A 20,157-nucleotide genomic window follows, 5' to 3' on the forward strand; every position below is an offset into this window, starting at 1 on the left:
TTTTATTTGTGAAATTCTGAGATTTCAAATAAAACTGTCTTATTGTGGATGGTATAATCCACTCTTAATCTGGATAAGGGATCCCAATGTGTTTTAGTCGCCGCTCATCTTTTCCCTTTGTGTTGAGCCAGCCTCCTTAACGTTTTAGCAGGGCCTTGACTGGCTGAACTTTGATCCGATGTCTTCATTGAGGGGAGCTCCAGGTTGTCCATTTCAGATGCAAATCCTCTGCGAGGCCTATTGGTACGTTGTAAAGGAGGAAAAACAGGAAAAAAGAGGGAGAGAGAGAGGGTCCCAGAGGGGCTCTGAAGGAATCCTGAGTCGTGGGCAGCGCCCCTTCCCTCTAATCCACATAGCAATATGGATTAAGGTAGGGGATAACCTTTCTTAAAGCAGAAGAAAGACTATAGCCGGGACAAGCTGGGGTGGGCGGCTGGGATTCCTTCATAATAAAACAGTGTGCAGTAAAAGCATGCTCTGTGTCAGGGGGCTGTGAATGGGCCTCAATGCAGCCCATTCCCAGGCCTGGTGGGGAAGCTTGCAAAAGCCTACCTAGAGCCAACTAAGCGTGAGTAATCTGCCCGCGCTCAATGGTCGGGGTGAAGCCCATTCAGCGCTCAGGAGTTTAAGAGTTGATACATTTATTATCAGTGGCGATTAGGCTGCGTGCCTGTCACCTTCTTAGAGGGACGGTCGAGGAGAGAAGAAAGGAGGAATGAAAGTGTCAGTAGTGGAGATGGTGCTCTCAGAGAGACTAGCCTACGATAGCCCAGGCCTCTAATTGCTATACTAATGTGTTAGAAACCTCTTGTTTGAAATTATCCAAGGCAGAAAATTGATTTCATGCTGTGACAGTTTATATATTGCCTCAAGTAGACAAATTACTTATTGAAAACGGCACCTTTAATTTTTATTTAGAAATACCCTTAACCGCCAGGTTACATACTGTTGGTGGGAAATTAATTTAAGGAACTGGTCCTGCAATAATGGTCAGGCCAGTATGTAACAAAATCCACTCAGTCATTGACTTTTGACACAAGAGTCATATCCATTGTTTTTGGAACTGGTTGTAATGTCCCCTGAGTGAACAGCTTTTGCAGTAAATGAAATGCAACAAATGCAAGTTAAATAAGCTTTGTCTCGGAGTATCACACCCACCAGAACAGCCAGAGGGTGCAATGGTGTGGGACAAATCCCAAGTGCTCCCCACACACCCTCCAGCATATGGATAAAACATATTATTAGCTCCATTCAGGTTTTTTTTACGTTCGGAAAACTGCATGGAAACCAAGAAACTGAAAAGGCGTGTCATGCAACTTGTTATAGTGCTTGCTCATATGTCTGTCCAATTGTGGCCAGTAAAGTGAGATTAAGTAGCAAAACAGAGCCAGGACCTGCAAGCATACGTAATTGTTTTAGAAAGTGGCCCATTACTGGGGCCAGCCATGCTGTCAGTCCTCAGTGCAGTGGACCCCTCCCCCTCTGTGCTCTTCACTATAAGTCCCCATACCCCCCACCCCATTACACACAATTATACCACACTACACCTTCACCCACTGCAAACATTTCACACAAAAATATGACTCCTAGAGGATTTGAGCAACAGAAAGGGATTACTCAGTGCTCCAGTGTTGATCACAAAGTCAATTGCCTGTGCCGCTTTGTGTCTCGGTCATTATGTGTAATTCAGCGAGCACGTGGATGAATGTGTGTACAGTGCTTTCACTCATCTTCATGAGGGGCTCTGTGCTTGACTGGGAGCGGCTGCTGAGCCAACACTCCATTTATCTTAATGGGAAATGAACACGCTAACAACTTTAGCCGCGTCCTCATTCAGACATAATTTCATATAAATCATCTGGTATCAGCCCGGCTGATCTACTGTGGCGTGCGTTCAGCTGCTGTTACAGTAAAACAAACAGAATTCTGGGGAAACTGCTGCAGTTAAAGACACCATAGAACAGAGAACTGAAGATTTGCTGCTCTGAATGTGTTCAGGAAATAAATAGTCAGGAAAGTGCTTATTTTGGGCTCTTCATAAAAATGATTAGAAACAAAAAACAAATGTGTCTTAACATGCACAAGATGCAGATTTTGACACTCAGTAAACATGAAAAACCAGGAAACCTGGCTAGCACACAGGCATATTAGTAATCAGTCCTCACAGATACGGAGAGAGAGGAGCGAGAGAGAGATGAGAGATGCTTCAAAGTCCCAGAGAGCATCACCTTTCTAATGCAATAACAATAACAAAAACAAGCTATTGTCTCACAAACTACACCTTAAATTAGTGCAGCCACATTTTCTGACAGCAGCTCCCAGTCATTAGTCCAGCTAGGGGCCAGGACCAATCAGCAGCCAGGGCCAACGGGGCCCTGTCGCCAGTCATTAAAATAATTCCTGTTTAAATGCTCATCTAACTCCCAGGGCTGGTCATTGTTACAGTTTGCTGCCTCAGAGTGCGTGTGCGCGCGTGTGTATTTGTGTGTGTGTAAGGGGGCTAACCTGTTGCTTCTCACATCCTCCCCTCATCCTCCATCCTGCATCCCTGAGATGGAGGCTGCAATAGGAGACCACACTCTTTACAGTGGTCAAGTTGAAGGGGGGGGCAAGGTGTGACAGGCCTGCTCAACTCATTTCTCTGAGCAGCCTGCACGCGTAACTAATACCCTTTTCTCTTTTTAGTTATTACACACAAATAGGCTACACCCACCAAAATGCCACGCACACACGCACCCACACACAACTGCATGCTCTTCGGTCTATCATGAAAAAAATGAATAAACATACTTATTTAGGAAATGCATATCAAGGGAAGATACAAACACACACCACCACCTCTCCCACACAAAGAGTGTCACGTCACCCCATCTTTTATACAAGAACCAGGAGTCCAGGCTTTGACCTCACCCACTATCAATCAAACCCACCACAATGGGCATACATCTGCTTGCTGATGTGCACCAGCTTCCACCATCCTGTTCCAGCATCCTGGCAAACACAGACACACCGTGACCCTTCACTCCACTCTATACTCTGGAGTGTCATTAAAAGGAAGCCACATCACAGAGCACCATTAACAAGCTTTAGACCCCTCAGACCAGCTCGACTGATTCACTGTGTCAAGAGTCAGTGGCCCAGGGTGTTTACGTGAGACCATTTATGGAACTAACAAGACTATTCCTCTGGGTAAGGGTGGAGTATAACTATAGCTAGTTAAAGTAGGAATTGGACGAATAGCTATAATAAGCAGGTATGTTTCAATAATTCACCACGGTCACAAGTGCCGTACCAATTAGGTATGTGAGAACAGAGGATCTAAATTTGATCAGTCTTTTGATGCTGAGAATTTTCCAGATTTAAAAGGCTTTTAAAGCTTGTAATTTCCATTTTAGTCCATTAATTATAATGGATGTAGTTCACATTTCCTGTTGCTGCAGAATTATTTTCCTGCTGGAATAAACTGGCTTAAATTAAGATCCTACATCTGAAAATGTCAGGAGCAAGGAGGTGGAGAAATACCATCAATGCTGTGATCCATGATTATAATGTATGTAAGAATGGTGGTAGCAACACATCAAAACATTTTCAATAATGTCCTGGAGGCCAAAACGTTCCAATGCCTAATATAATGTTCAAATATTATCAATATGCCATGCAGTCTTACAACAGTATACAGTATCTAAGTATTCTATACATTCCTTGGAGCCTCAACAAAGAAACTATGATTGTTCCAAGATCTGCCAGTCATATACACTACCCTTCAAAAGTTTGGGGTCGCTTAGAAATGTCCATGTTTTCGAAAGAAAAGCACATTTTCTGTCCATTAAAATAACATCAAATTGTGTGATGGCTGCTTATAATGGGCCTCTGTAACCCTATGTATATATTCCATTAAAAATCAGCCATTTTCAGCTACAATAGTCATTTACAACATTAACCATGTCATCACTGTATTTCTGATCAATTTGATGTTATTTTAATTTTTTAGTTAATTGTAATAGTAAATTGTAATTATTCGATTTATTGCCTACCTCATGCCTTTTGCACACATTGTATATAGATTCTCTTTTTTTTCTACCATGTTATTGACTTGTTTATTGTTTACTCCATGTGTAACTCTGTGTTGTTGTCTGTTCACACTGCTATGCTTTATCTTGGCCAGGTCACAGTTGCAAATGAGAACTTGTTCTCAACTAGCCTACCTGGTTAAATAAATCAATCAATCAATCAATTTTATTTTATATAGCCCTTCGTACATCAGATAATATCTCGAAGTGCTGTACAGAAACCCAGCCTAAAACCCCAAACAGCTAGAATGCAGGTGTAGAAGCACGGTGGCTAGGAAAAACTCCCTAGAAAGGCCAAAACCTAGGAAGAAACCTAGAGAGGAACCAGGCTATGAGGGGTGGCCAGTCCTCTTCTGGCTGTGCCGGGTGGAGATTATAACAGAACTATGCCAAGATGTTCAAAAATGTTCATAAGTGACAAGCATGGTCAAATAATAATCCTGAATAATTTTCAGTTGGCTTTTCATAGCTGATCATTAAGAGTTGAAAAACAACAGGTCTGGGAAAGGTGGCGGTTCCATAACCGCAGGCAGAACAGCTGAAACTGGAATAGCAGCAAGGCCAGGCGGACTGGGGGCAGCAAGGAGTCACCACGGCCGGTAGTCCCGACGTATGGTCCTAGGGCTCAGGTCCTCCGAGAGAAAGAGAGAAAAGGTCCTCCGAGAGAAATAAAGGTGAAATAAAAATAAAAATAAATAAATAAAAAATGACCGTTACTGATTACTAACCAAAAAAAGAGAAATGGTAATTAAGAGTCCTGATTGAACCATAAATTACAATGTACTGTTTATTCAAAAGACACAATTGCCATTAAATATGTAGTTCATCTCTGCTGTTCATCCCCATGCATTTTGGGATTAGGGAAATACCTGGTTGATTGTCAATCATTGACCCAGCCTTGTCTCTCCCGCCAAGGGGTCAATTTCCAGCCAGGTCCCTCAAGATCCACTTCGAAATTCAACGTCCATCCAGGTCAACAGGATGTCGGGAGAAGCCTTCAAAACCCACCACTGGGGGCAATGGTGAGAGCTATTACCATCAAGTAGGCTTGGGTTTTGCATGGGCTTTGTGGACAGGGATGGCTGATGGGCGTAAACCGTGAATTCCGGCTTTGAGGATTGCGTGTTCAATCCCAGTGCTAGAGGCAAATGCAAATTAATTACTTAAAAATCATACAATGTGATTTTCTGGATTTTGTTTTAGATTCCGTATCTCACAGTTGAAGTGTACCTACGATAAAAAATTACAGACCTCTACATGCTTTGTAAGTAGGAAAACCTGCAAAATCGGCAGTGTATCAAATACTTGTTCTCCCCACTGTATATACACTGCTAAAAAAATAAAGGGAACACTTAAACAACACAATGTAACTCCAAGTCAATCACACTTCTGTGAAATCAAACTGTCCACTTAGGAAGCAACACTGATTGACAATAAATTTCACATGCTGTTGTGCAAATGGAATAGACAACAGGTGGAAATTATAGGCAATTAGCAAGACACCCCCAATAAAGGAGTGGTTCTGCAGGTGGTGACCACAGACCACTTCTCAGTTCCTATGCTTCCTGGCTGATGTTTTGGTCACTTTTGAATGCTGGCGGTGCTTTCACTCTAGTGGTAGCATGAGACGGAGTCTACAACCCACACAAGTGGCTCAGGTAGTGCAGCTCATCCAGGACGGCACATCAATGCAAGCTGTGGCAAGAAGGTTTGTTGTGTCTGTCAGCGTAGGCGCTACCAGGAGACAGGCCAGTACATCAGGAGACGTGGAGGAGGCCGTAGGAGGGCAACAACCCAGCAGCAGGACCGCTACCTCCGCCTTTGTGCAAGGAGGAGCAGGAGGAGCATTGCCAGAGCCCTGTAAAATGACCTCCAGCAGGCCACAAATGTGCATGTGTCTGCTCAAATGGTCAGAAACAGACTCCATGAGGGTGGTATGAGGGCCCAACGTCCACAGGTGGGGGTTGTGCTTACAGCCCAACACCGTGCAGGACGTTTGGCATTTGCCAGAGAACACCAAGATTGGCAAATTCGCCACTGGCGCCCTGTGCTCTTCACAGATGAAAGCAGGTTCACACTGAGCACATGTGACAGACGTGACAGAGTCTGGAGACGCCGTGGAGAACGTTCTGCAACATCCTCCAGCATGACCGGTTTGGCGGTGAGTCAGTCATGGTGTGGGGTGGCATTTCTTTGGGGGGCCGCACACCCCTCCATGTGCTCGCCAGAGGTAGCCTGACTGCCATTAGGTCCCGAGATGAGATCCTCAGACCCCTTGTGAGACCATATGCTGGTGCGGTTGGCCCTGGGTTCCTCCAAATGCAAGATAATGCTAGACCTCATGTGGCTGGAGTGTGTCAGCAGTTCCTGCAAGAGGAAGGTATTGATGCTATGGACTGGCCCGCCCGTTCCCCAGACCTGAATCCAATTGAGCACATCTGGGACACCATGTCTCGCTCCATCCACCAACGCCACGTTGCACCACAGACTGTCCAGGAGTTGGCGGATGCTTTAGTCCAGGTCTGGGAGGAGATCCTTCAGGAGACCATCCGCCACCTCATCAGGAGCATGCCCAGGCGTTGTAGGGAGGTCATACAGGCACGTGGAGGCCACACACACTACGGAGCCTCATTTTGACTTGTTTTAAGGACATTACATCAAAGTTGGATCAGCCTGTAGTGTGGTTTTCCACTTTAATTTTGAGTGTGACTCCAAATCCAGACCTCCATGGGTTGATAAATTTGATTTACATTGATAATTTTTGTGTGATTTTGTTGTCAGCACATTCAACTATGTAAAGAAAAAAGTATTTAATAAGAATATTTCATTCATTCAGATCTAGGATGTGTTATTTTAGTGTTCCCTTTATTTTTTGAGCAGTGTATACAGTGGGGCAAAAAAGTATTTAGTCAGCCACCAATTGTGCAAGTTCTCCCACTTAAAAAGATGAGAGGCCTGTAATTTTCATCATAGGTACACTTCAACTATGACAGACAAAATGTATGTCTTGTGCTCCCACAGTTGATTTCTTCAAACCAAGCTGCTTACCTATTGCAGATTCAGTCTTCCCAGCCTGGTGCAGGTCTACAATTTTGTTTCTGGTGTCCTTTGACAGCTCTTTGGTCTTGGCCATAGTGGAGTTTGGAGTGTGACTGTTTGAGGTTGTGGACAGGTGTCTTTTATACTGATAACAAGTTCAAACAGGTGCCATTAATACAGGTAACGAGTGGAGGACAGAGGAGCCTCTTAAAGAAGAAGTTACAGGTCTGTGAGAGACAGAAATCTTGCTTGTTTGTAGGTGACCAAATACTTATTTTCCACCATAATTTGCAAATAAATTCATAAAAATTCCTACAATGTGATTTTCTGGATTTTTTTCCCTCATATTGTCTGTCATAGTTGAAGTATACCTATGATGAAAATTACAGGCCTCTCTCATCTTTTTAAGTGGGAGAACTTGCACAATTGGTGGCTGACTAAATACTTTTTTGCCCCACTGTATATATATATACACACACACACACGTATATACGCGTATACATACACACATATATATATATACACATACATACATACATACATACATACATACATACATACATACATACATACATACATACATACATACATACATACATACACATATATTATTAAATATATATATTTATATACATATACACATACATACACACAGATATATATACACAGTTGAAGTCGGAAGTTTACATACAACTTTGCAAAATACATTTAGACTTTATATAGACTGTATATATACATATATATAATATTTATATATACATATATATTATATACACACACACACACACAACCATTCAAAAGTTTGGGGTCACTCAGAAATGTCCTTGTTTTTGAAAGAAAATCAAATTTTTTAAATACAGAAATACAGTGTAGACATTGTTAATGTTGTAAATGACTATTGTACCTGGAAGCAGAAGATTTTTAATGGAATATCAACATAGGCGTACAGAGGCCCATTTTCAGCAACCATCATTCCTGTGTTCCAATTGCACGTCGTGTTAGCTTATCCAAGTTGATCATTTTAAAAGGCTAATTGAGCATTAGAAAACCATTTTGCAATTATGTTAGCAAAGCTGAAAACAATTGCTGATTAAAGAATCAATAAACTGTCCTTCTTTAGACTAGTTGAGTATCTGGAGCATCAGCATTTGTGGGTTCGATTACAGGCTCAAAATGGCCAGAAACAACGAACTTTCCTCTGAAACTCGTCTGAAAATTCTTGTTCTGAGAAATGAAGGCCATTCAATGCGAGAAATTATCAAGAAACTGAAGATCTTGTACAACGCTGTGTACTACTCTCTTCACAGAACAGCACAAACTGGCTCTAACCAGAATAGAAAGAGGAGTGGGAGGCCCCGGAGCACAACTGAGCAAGAGGACAAGTACATTAGAGTGTCTAGTTTGAGAAACAGACACCTGACAAGTCCTCAACTGGCAGCTTCATTAAATAGTACCCGCAAAACACCAGTCTCATCGTCAACAGTGAAGAGGCGACTCCGGGATGCTGGTGTTCTAGGCAGAGTTTGTCTGTCCAGTGTCTGTTCTTTTGCCCATCTTAATATTTTATTTTTATTGGCCAGTCTGAGATATGGCTTTTTCTTTGCAACTCTGACTAGAAAGCCAGCATCCCAGAGTTGCCTCTTCACTGTTGATGATGAGACTGGTGTTTGAGCTCAGGTGCATCCTGTTTCCATTGATCATCCTTGAGATGTTTCTACAACTTGATCGGAGTCCACCTGTGGTAAATTCAATTGATTGGACATGATTCAGAAAGGCCCACACCTGTTTATATACGGTCCCACAGTTGACAGTGTATGTCAGAGAAAAAAACAAGTCATGAGGTCAAAGGAATTGTCCGTAGAGCTCCAAGACAGGATTGTGTCGCGGCACAGATCTTGGGAAGGGTACTAACAAAATTCTGCAGCATTGAAGGTCCCCAAGAACAGTGGCCTCCATCATTCTTTTTTATTTTATTTTATTTATTTCACCTTTATTTAACCAGGTAGGCTAGTTGAGAACAAGTTCTCATTTACAACTGTGACCTGGCCAAGATAATGTAACAGCAGCCTTCCCTCTCTTCACGAGAAGAGAGGGTGTAACAGGGATCGGACCAAGACGCAGCGTAGTTGGTGCTCAACATATTTAATAAAGATAAACAGTGAACACTTAACAATTACAAAATAACAAAATGTGGCAAACCCATACAGTCCTAGCTGGTGCAGAGAAAACACAGAGTAAGGAAACATTCACCCAACAAACAGTGAGAACAGCCTACCTCAATATGGTTCTCAATCAGAGGAAACGTAAAACACCTGCCCCTGATTGAGAACCATATCAGGCTCGTTGACAACCCTAAACCAAACATAGAAACACATAACATAGAATGCCCACCCAGCTCACGTCCTGACCAACAAAACAAGACTAAACAAAGGAAAATAAGGTCAGGAACGTGACAGTACCCCCCCCACAAAGGTGCGGACTCCGGCCGCAAAACCTGAACCTATAGGAGAGGGTCTGGGTGGGCATCTGTCCACAGTGGCGGCTCTGGCTCTGGACGTGGCCCCAACCCCACCATAGTTAATCCCCGTTTCTGTGGCCTCCTTTTAATGGTGACCCTCCATATCAACCCCACTGGACCGAGGGGCAGCACCGGACCGAGGGGCAGCAACGGACTGAGGGGCAGCACCAGACTGAGGGGCAGCTCCGGACTGAGGGGCAGCTCCGGACTGAGTGACGGCTCTGGCAGGTCATGGCTGGCTGACGGCTCTGGCAGGTCATGGCTGGCTGGCGGCTCTGGCAGGTCATGGCTGGCTGACGGCTCTGGCAGGTCATGGCTGGCTGGCGGCTCTGGCAGGTCATGGCTGGCTGGCGGCTCTGGCAGCTCCTGGCTGGCGGCGGCTCTGGCAGCTCCTGGCTGGCTGGCGGCTCTGGCAGCTCCTGTCTGGCGGGCGGCTCTGGCAGCTCCTGTCTGGCGGGCGGCTCTGGCAGCTCCTGTCTGGCAGGTGGCTCTGGCGGCTCCTGTCTGGCGGACGGCTCTAGCGGCTCCTGACTGACGGACGGCTCTGAAGGCTCAGGACAGACGGGCGGCTTTGAAGGCTCAGGAGAGACGGGCGGCTTTGAAGGCTCAGGACAGATGGGCGGCTCAGACGGCGCTGGGCAGACGGGCAGTTCAGACAACGCTGGGCAGACGGGAAGTGCAGACGGCGCTGGGCAGATGGCAGACTCTGGCCGGCTGAGGCGCACAGTAGGCCTAGTGCGTGGTGCCGGAACTGGTGGTACCGGCTAAGGACACGCACCTTAAGGCTAGTGCGGGGAGCAGCAACAGGGCGCACAGGGCTTTGGAGACGGACAGGAGGCTTGGTGCATGGTGCCGGAACTGATGGTACCGGGCTGGAGACACGCACCACCGGGCGAGTGCGTGGAGGAGGAACAGGGCTCTGGAGACGCACTGGTGTCTGGTGCATGGTGTAGGCCCTGGTGGTACTGGGCTGGGGCGGGGAGGTGGCGCCGGATATACCGGACCGTGCCGGCGTACTGGCTCCTTTGAGCACCAAGCTTGCCCAACCTTACCTGGTTGAATGCTCCCCGTAGCCCGACCAGTGCGGGAAGGTGGAATAACCCGCACTGGGCTGTGTTGGCGAACCGGGGACACCATGCGTAAGGCTGGTGCCTTGTATGCCGGCCCGAGGAGACGCACTAGAGACCAGACGCGTTGAGCCGGCTTCATGGCACCTGGCTCAATGCTCAATCTAGCCCGGCCGATACGAGGAGCTGGAATGTACTGCACCGGGCTAAGCACACGTACAGGAGACACCGTGCGCTTTACCGCATAACACGGTGTCTGCCCTTACTTTCGCTCTCCACGGTAAGCTCGGGGAGTTGGCGCAGGTCTCCTACCTGACTTCGCCACACTCCCTTGTACCCCCCCCCCCAAGACATTTTTGGGGCTCTGACTCTCAGGCTTCCAGCCTCGCTTCCGTGCTGCCTCCTCATACCTCCGCCTCTCGGCTTTAGCTGCCTCCAGCTCTTCACGAGGGCGGCGATATTCTCCCGGTTGTGCCCAGGGTCCCTTTCCGTCCAGTATTTCTTCCCATGTCCATTCCTCCTTGCGCTGCTCCTGCTGCCGCTGCCTGTTACCACGCTGCTTGGTCCGGTTTTGGTGGGTGATTCTGTAACGCTCGTCTTTAGGTGGAAGAGAGGAGGACCAAGGCACAGCGTGGTGAATGTTCATGATGTTGAATTTTAATGATATCCAACAAAACAGAACACTGACAAAATACAAAATAACAAAACGACGTGAACAGACCTGAACTTGAGAACATAAAACATGAACGCACGAACAGGAAGGAACACACGAACGAACGAAATGAAACAGTACCGTGTGGCGAACAAACACAGACACAGCAACATAGAATGCCCACCCAGCTCACGTCCTGACCAACACTAAAACAAGCAAAACACACAAGAACTATGGTCAGAACGTGACAGATAAAGCAAAGCAGTGCGACACAAACAACAACACAGAGTTACACATGGAATAAACAAGCGTACAGTCAATAACACAATAAAAAAAAAGAAAGTCTATATACAGTATGTGCAAATGGTGTGAGGAGGAAAGGCAATAAATAGGCCATAGTAGCGGAGTAATTACAATCTATCAAATTAACACTGGAGTGATAGATGAGCAGAGGATGATGTGCAAGTAGAAATACCGGTGTGCAAAAGAGCAGAAATGTCAATAAAAACAATATGGGGATGAGGTAGGTAGATTGGGTGGGCTATTTACAGATGGACTATGTACAGTTGCAGCGATCGGTTAGCTGCTCAGATATCTGATGTTTAAAATTAGTGAGAGAAATATAAGTCTCAAGCTTCACCGATTTTTCATTTCGTTCCAGTCATTGGCAGCAGAGAACTGGAAGGAAAGGCGGCCAAAGTAGGTGTTGGCTTTCGGGATGTACTGTGAGATATAGCTGCTGGAGCGTGTGCTACGGGTGGGTGTTGTTATCGTGACCAGTGAGCTGAGATAAGGCGGAGCTTTACCTAGCATGGACTTATAGATGACCTTGAGCCAGTGGGTCTGGCAATGAATATGTAGCGAGGGCCAGCCGACTAGAGCATACAGATCACAGGGGTGGGTGGTATAAGGGGCTTTAGTGACAAAACGGATGGCACCGTGATAGACTGCATCCAGTTTGTTGAGTAGAGCATTGGAAGCTGTTTTGTAAATGACATCGCCGAAGTCGAGGATCGGTAGGATAGTCAGTTTTACGAGGGTATGTTTGGCGACGTGAGTGAAGGAGGCTTTGTTGCGAAATAGGAAGCCGAATCTAGATGGAAGAAGTTTTGAACCACCAAGACTCTTCCTAGAGCTGACGGCCCAGCCAAACTGAGCAATCGGGGGAGAGGGGCCTTGGTCAGGGAGGTGACCAAGAACCCGATTGTCACTCTGACAGAGCTCTACAGTTCCTCTGTGGAGATAGGAAAACCTTCCAGAAAGACAACCATCTCTGCAGCACTCCACCAATCAGGCCTTAATGGTAGAGTAGCCAGACGGAACCCACTCTTCAGTAAAAGGTACTTGACAGCCGGCTTGGAGTTTGCCAAAAGGCACCTAAAGACTCTCAGACCATGAGAAACAAGATTCTCTGGTCTGATGAAACCAAGATTGAACTCTTTGACCTGAATGGCAAGCGTCACATCTGGAGGAAACCTGGCACCATCCCTACGGTGAAGCATGTGGTGGCAGCATCCTGCTGTGAGGATGGCTTCAAAACCTCTCAATGGAGAATGCATCAGCAATCCAGGGTTCATATACTCTGAGTATACAAAACACCTGCTCTTTCCATGACAGTTGAATATATTAAATTATTTATCTGTAATATAGAATAGAACACATTCTGTTATTTTAGTTGTTCAACCAGTTATCAACATATTGTTCAATGTTTAAAAAAATAAAGCCCTGTGGTTATTCTGTGACTTTAGCTAATATTTGTTATTTTTGCCATGGTATCGTTTTGGTATCGAGTATCGTTTCGGTATCGAGTATCGTTTTGGTATTGAGTATCATTTAGGGGTTGAGTATTGTGATACTTAACCTGGTATCGAAGTCAAAATTCTGCTATCGTGACAACACTACTTAACACTGCGCCCATGTTACTCGAACTGGTCTAAAAAAGGACAAACGGGCACCTGGCTTCAGCACAATGGTTCAGCTTAAGTTTTGGACATCTGCAACAAGGACACATTTGATGCATTCTGAAGCAGTCATTCTGGGGCCACAAAAACACATCTTGTGCCCCCGGGCATTGAGTTTGAGACCCATGTCCTACTGTATTTGTTGGTGGCATAAACGATTATGTGTGAGGGATTACTACTTGTGACAGGGTGCCCAGAGAGATTCTACTGTACAAAGGTAAAGGTGAGGACGAACAGGATATTTTTTCAGCACCATACTGTGCGGGCTCCCGCTGTGAGGGAACGATAGTCACAAAAATCCTGTGACAGAACTGGGGAACTATTATACAGTGACCCAGCATCTCATCAACTCCTATACAGTGGAAGTGAGGTCACACACAAACCCAATGGGCAACCCACTGACTGTCAACCAGTGACAGTAACATACAACCAGTCACAGCCTATACTGGAGTGAGAGGTTTGACTGATGGGTGGGACAGTCAAGCACTCTGTGTCACCCACACAAGCAAGGAGAATTATAGGCAGAAAGACAATAGATTCCTCTGCTCTTCAATTTGTCTTCGGAGGGATTGTCTATTATTGATGGGTTTCTAGGTCAGCGACCCTTGGTGCTGTTCAAAGGATCTAAAAGCCTCCAGATGGGCTTTCTCGAGATGGAGCCTATTGTGGTGGGCTTTCTATGGCGTCTAACAAATAAAAACTGCAGGAGCCATTAGTCGGCCCGGGATTGTTTTAGGGGTGGTCACTCCTCTCATGTGGGGGTACTGATGACAGTGTCTACCACAGATCAGTCATCTCGACCATTGTAGCCTGGCTCCTTTCTCGGGAAAAAGGCTTTGCTCATTTCACTCTCACGTTGCTTTGCTCTGGGGAATAAACACTTGGTTGGGCTTTACAAAAGAGTGCCGGAGGCCAGAGACGTTAGTGATGTTGTGAGACCTGTTTAGGCCAGTATCTTCAGGCTCAACAATCATAGGTTTAGAGTCCACAGCATCAATGGGAAATGATTAGCCCACATTATCTTTCCAACACCTGTCAATACTGTACTCTGGCAACTAATGACATCTCATCATCATACATCAAGTTATCACATTACAAAATGACTTTCTAAGCTACTGCAATGTTCAAACAAAACAAATATTTATTTAAGTTCCTGCCATCAACATTTATGATGTTAAGTATCAATCAAACAATAGCTAAGGACAATGTGTAATTTCTTAAACCTCTCAGAGCCAAAAGGGAAAAAGGGTTCTTACTTTAGTGCGAAAGTGTGAACACTTGGGCTAACTTTCAGGTGAACTGCGCACTTCACTGAGGGGAATTGAGGCACCCGGCAGGTGTCTGCTTCCCTCCCCTGACAGCCTTCCATACACCAAGTAGTGTGAACACCATAGAAAGCCTGGGCCCCACCTTAAAACCACATGACATGATTAGACCAACCTGTCTACAGTATGGGAACATCTCGTCTCAAAGCTGTGACCAAGAGGGAGTAACACCTTGTACTACCTCAGAGGGAGATCACGCAGGAATTAACAGATCATTTCACTTGAAGAAAAAAAACTCTTCGGCCCAAGATAATGTCTCACCAATGAGTTATGTTGATCAGCACTAAATATTATATTAATATTATGTCAGTCCACATAGGGTTTGTACAAGATGATCTAAACACAACTAATAAACAACAAATAGCCTCAACACCATGTCAATATGCAATGTAACTTATGCCAGACGTTCCTCCTGATGCTAATCAAGTTCTGCAAACTTCCATCTGCGATCCCTCTGCTCTGCTTCATTATCATATTTAAAATGCGAGAAGGGTCCGGGGTTCCTGTAATCTGCTTTGCCTCCTCTTAGCCCGGACCTCCCCTCTCATGTTTGACTAAGAAATGTAATGGGAGCAGGGCTCTCCCCAGCTTTTAACAGGCAGCCTGGCCCTCTCTCGCTATGGCCCTCTCTCTCTCAATTCAATTACATTTGAAATCAGCCCTTGCCTTAACAGGAAGCCAGTGTAGAGAGGCTGGCACTGGAGTAATATGATAATTTCTTTGGTTCTAATCAAGATTCTAGCAGCCGTATTTAGCACTAACTGAAGTTTATTTAGTGCTAAATACGGGTTGCCGGAAAGTAGAGCATTGCAGTAGTCTAACCTAGAAGTAACAAAAGCATGGATTAATTTGTCTGCATAATTTTTGGACTGAAAGTTTCTGATTTTTGCAATGTTACGTAGATGGAAAAAAGCTGTCCTTGAAACAGTCTTGATATGTTCGTCAAAAGAGAGATCAGGGTCCAGAGTAACACCGAGGTCCTTCACAGTTTTATTTGAGACGACTGTACAACCATCAAGATTAATTGTCAGATTCAACAGAAGATCTCTTTGTTTCTTAGGACCTAGAACAAGCATCTCTGTTTTGTCCGAGTTTAAAAGTAGAAGGTTTGCAGCCATCCACTTCCTTATGTCTGAAACACAGGCTTCTAGCGAGGGCAATTTTGGGCCTTCACCATGTTTCATTGAAATGTACAGCTGTGTGTCATCCGCATAGCAGTGAAAGTTAACATTATGTTTTCGAATGACATCCCCAAGAGGTAAAATATATAGTGAAAACAATAGTTGTCCTAAAACGGAACCTTGAGGAACACCAAAATTTACAGTTGAGGACAAACCATTCACAGAGACAAACTGATATCTTTCCGACAGATAAGATCTAAACCAGGCTAGAACTTGTCTGTGTAGACCAATTTGGGTTTCCAATCTCTCCAAAAGAATGTGGTGATCGATGGTATCAAAGGCAGCACTAAGGTCTAGGAGCACGAGGACAGATGCAGAGCCTCGGTCTGACGCCATTAAAAGGTCATTTACCACCTTCACAAGTGCAGTCTCAGTGCTATGATGGGGTCTAAAACCAGACTGAAGCATGTCGTATACATTGTTTGTCTTCAGGAAGGCAGTGAGTTGCAGCTCACAGCTTTTTCTATTTTTTTTGAGAGGAATGGAAGTTTCCTGGAAGGATGTTTTTGCAGAACTCCCAATTTGGTCTCTCTCTCTCTCTCTCTGGATCTCTCTCTGGCCCCCTCTCTGGAGCTCTCCCTGCCCCCCCCCCCCCTCTCTCTCTCTCTCTCTCTCTCTCTCTCTCTCTCTCTCTCTCTCTCTCTCTCTCTCTCTCTCTCTCTCTCTCTCTCTCTCTCTCGCACACTGGCCCTCTCACTGGCCCTCTCACTGGCCCTCTCACTGGCCCTGCCAATATTTGTGTTAATACTTTAGTTTAAAATAAAGGTTTAATAAAAACTCAAACTCTCTCTCTCTCTCTCTCTCTCTCTCTCTCTGGACCTTACTCTCTCTCTCTCTGACTCTCTCTCTGGCACTGGCCTTCTCTCTCTCTCTCTCACTCTGGCCCGCTCTCTCGCTCTCTCTCTCCCTCTCTCTGACCCTCTCTCTCGATCTCACTGTCCCTCTCACTGGCCCTCTCTCTGGCCCTTTCTCTCTCTGGCCCTGCCAATATTTGTGTTCATATTTTAGTTTAATAAAAACTCAAACTCTCTCTCTCTCTCTTTGCCCCCTCTCTCTCTCTGGCCCCGCTCTCTCTCTCTCTGGCCCCTCTCTCGCTCTCTCTCTGGCCACCTCTCGCTCTCTCTCTGGCCACCTCTCACTCTCTCTCTGGTCCCCTCTTGCTCTCTCTCTGTCTCTCTCTCTCTCTGGCCCTCTCTCTCTCTCTCTGGCCCTCTCTCCCTCTCTCTCTGGCCCTCGCTCTCTCTGGCCCACTCTCTCTCTCTCTGGCCCTCTTTCTCTCTCTCTGGCCCTCTCTCTCTCTGGCCCCCTCTCTCTCTCTGGCCCTCTCTCTCTCTCTCTCTCTGGCCCCCTCTCTCTCTCTCTGGCCCTCTCTCTCTCTCTCTCTCTCTGGCGCTCTCTCTCTCTCTGGCGCTCTCTCTCTCTCTTTCTCTCTCTCTGGCCCTCTCTCTCTCTGGCCCTCTCTCTCTCTTTCTCTCTGGCCCTCTCTCTCTCTCTTTCTCTCTCTCTCTCTGGCCCTCTTTCTCAATTCAATTCAATTCAATTGACTTTATTGACATGGCAAGTTCATTATTACTTACATTGTCAAAGTATACATATTGAAAAATCTAAATCAAATATATATGTATATATATACAAAATATATATATAAATAAATGGTGGGACCAACAGCAATAATAGTAGTAGTAGTGGACATGGGATTACCATTAATAACAGCTACAACAACAATATTAATCAGAACAACAATACATTAAAGCAATGGTAGTAGACCAGTGTCAATATGACTTGAGAAGACACATGACCTGGTATGAAAGACATAACAAAACTAAGCTAAATGGGAAATATTATCAACATTATTTAGCATTTTTCACTGGCTGTCCCTCAGGTTGTGGCAGGAGGACACATATTTGGCTGCCAAAACTGCACATTTTGGCTTTTCACCCAATAAATATTTGATTTTTTCTTCATCTTTTATAGTTTCAAATTCTTTGTATTGAATTATAATTTTAGGAAAGGAAAATTCTCTTAAGTCTGAATATTTGTCAAAGTGTAGTAGGAAATGCACCCCTGTCTCTACCTCTCCCCTGGAGCAGAGTGAGCACAGCCTGTCCTCTCTGGGCAGCCAGGTTCGTCTGTGACGACCGGTCTCCATAGCCAGACTGTGCTCACTGAGTCTGTACCTAGTCAATGTTTTCCTCAGTTTTCTATCAGTCACAGTGGTCAGATAGTCTGCCACCATGTACTGTCTGTTTAGAGCCAAATAGCATTGAAGTTTACTTTGATTTTTTGTGGTGTCTTTCCAATAGGTGATATATTTTTCTTTTTGTTTTGTGATGATTTGGTTGGCCCGGATTTTCTGAGGGCTGTCCCGAGGCTCTATGGGGTTGGTTTGGGTTGGTGAACTGAGCCTCAGAACCAGTTGGCTGAGGGGACTCTTCTCTGGTTTCATCTCTTGACATTGTAGAGCTGTGTGATGGAATGTTTTAGGGTCACTTGTTTTTAGATGGTTGTAAAATTTGATGGCTCTTTTTTCTCTTCGAATGAGGAGGGGGTATTGCCCAATTCTGCCCTACATGCGTTATTTGGAGTTTTTCTTTGTACTTGCAATACAGTCTTGCAAAACTCTGCATGCAATATTTCAATTGGATGTTTGTCCCATTTAGTAAATTCATTATTAGAGAGTGGACCCCATACTTCACTGCCATATAGAGCAATTGGTTCTATAACTGATTGAAAGATTATGAGCCAGATTCTACTTGGAATATCAATTTTGATGTTCCTTTTAATGGCATAGAATGTTCTTCTTACTTTGTCTCTCAGCTCATTCACAGCCATGTGAAAGCTACCTGTGTTGCTGATATTTAGTCCTAGATATGTGTAGTTTTTGGTGTGTTCTAATAGAACTGTGTCCAAATAGAATTTATATTTGTCATCCTTATTTCCGGACCTTTTTTGGAATATGATTATATTTGGTTTTTTTAGGTTAACGGTCAGAGCCCAGGTCTGACAGAACCTGTGGAGACGATCTAGGTGCTGCTGTAACCCCTCTTTAGTGGGAGACAGCAGCACCAGGTCATCTGCGTACAGCAGATACTTGATTTCAGTGTTGTGTAGGGTGATACCAGGTGCTGCTGATTCTTCTAATGTTTTTGCCAATTCATTAACGTAGATGTTAAATAATGTTGGACTTATTGGGCAGCCCTGTTTCACTCCACGCCCCTGAGAGAAGGCCCCCTCCAAGCCCCTTCTCCCCTCAGAGAAGAAGTCTGTTGGCTTGTTGCCAATTTTGACCGCACATTTGTTTTTAGTGTGCATTGATTAAATAAAATCATACGTTTTCCCTCCAATACCACTTTCTATAAGTTTATAAAAAAGACCTTTGTGCCAAATTGAATCAAATGCTTTCTTGAAATCTACAAAACACGAGTAGATTTTGCCTTTGTTTTGGTTAACTTGTTTATCAATTAGAGTGTGGAGGGTGTAAATGTGGTCTGTTGTACGATAATTTTTTAGAAATCCAATCTGGCTTCTGCTCAGGACGTTGTGTTCGTCAAGGAAATGATGTAGTCTGCTATTTATAATACTGCAGAGAATTTTCCCCAAGTTGCTGTTAACGCAAATTCCTCTGTAATTATTTGGGTCAAATTTGTCTCCATTTTTATAGATTGGTGTGATCAATCCCTGGTTCCAAATATCGGGGAAAATACCTGCAGTGAGGATAATGTTGAAGAGTTTGAGTATAGCCAATTTGAATTTGTGGTCTGTATATTTGATCATTTCATTTAAAATACCATCAGCACCACAGGCCTTTTTTGGGTTGGAGATTGCATAGTTTTTCCAATAATTCTTCTTCTGTAATTGGGGTATCCACAGGATTCTGATAGTCTTTGACTGCTAATTCAAGGATTTGTAATTTTTCTTGTACATCTTTTTGTTCTGTGCTCTTTGTTATATTGCTGTAGAGGTTTGCAAAGTGATTTCTCCACATATCCCCATTTTGGATAGCCAATTCCTCATGATGAGGTTTGTTTAATTTATTCCAATTCTCCCAGAAGTGTTTTGATTCTATGGATTCCTCAATTCCATCCAGCTGATTTCTAATGTGCTGTTCCTTTTTTGTTCTTAGTTTGTATTGCTTCAGTGTTTCCCGATATTGAAGGCGTATATTTTTGTTGTCTGGTTCTCTGTGTTTTTGATTAGATATATTTCTCAATGACTTTCTTAGATTTTTGCAATCATTATCAAACCCTTTTTCATTATCTGTTATTTTTGGTTTGCTCTTATGCTTCTTTAGATTAGCCAAGGAGGCTAATTTGTCAAATATAAAGTTTATGTTCCTAACGGCCA

The sequence above is a fragment of the Salvelinus fontinalis genome, chromosome 9 (assembly GCF_029448725.1).
Source record: "Salvelinus fontinalis isolate EN_2023a chromosome 9, ASM2944872v1, whole genome shotgun sequence".
NCBI lineage: Eukaryota > Metazoa > Chordata > Actinopteri > Salmoniformes > Salmonidae > Salvelinus > Salvelinus fontinalis.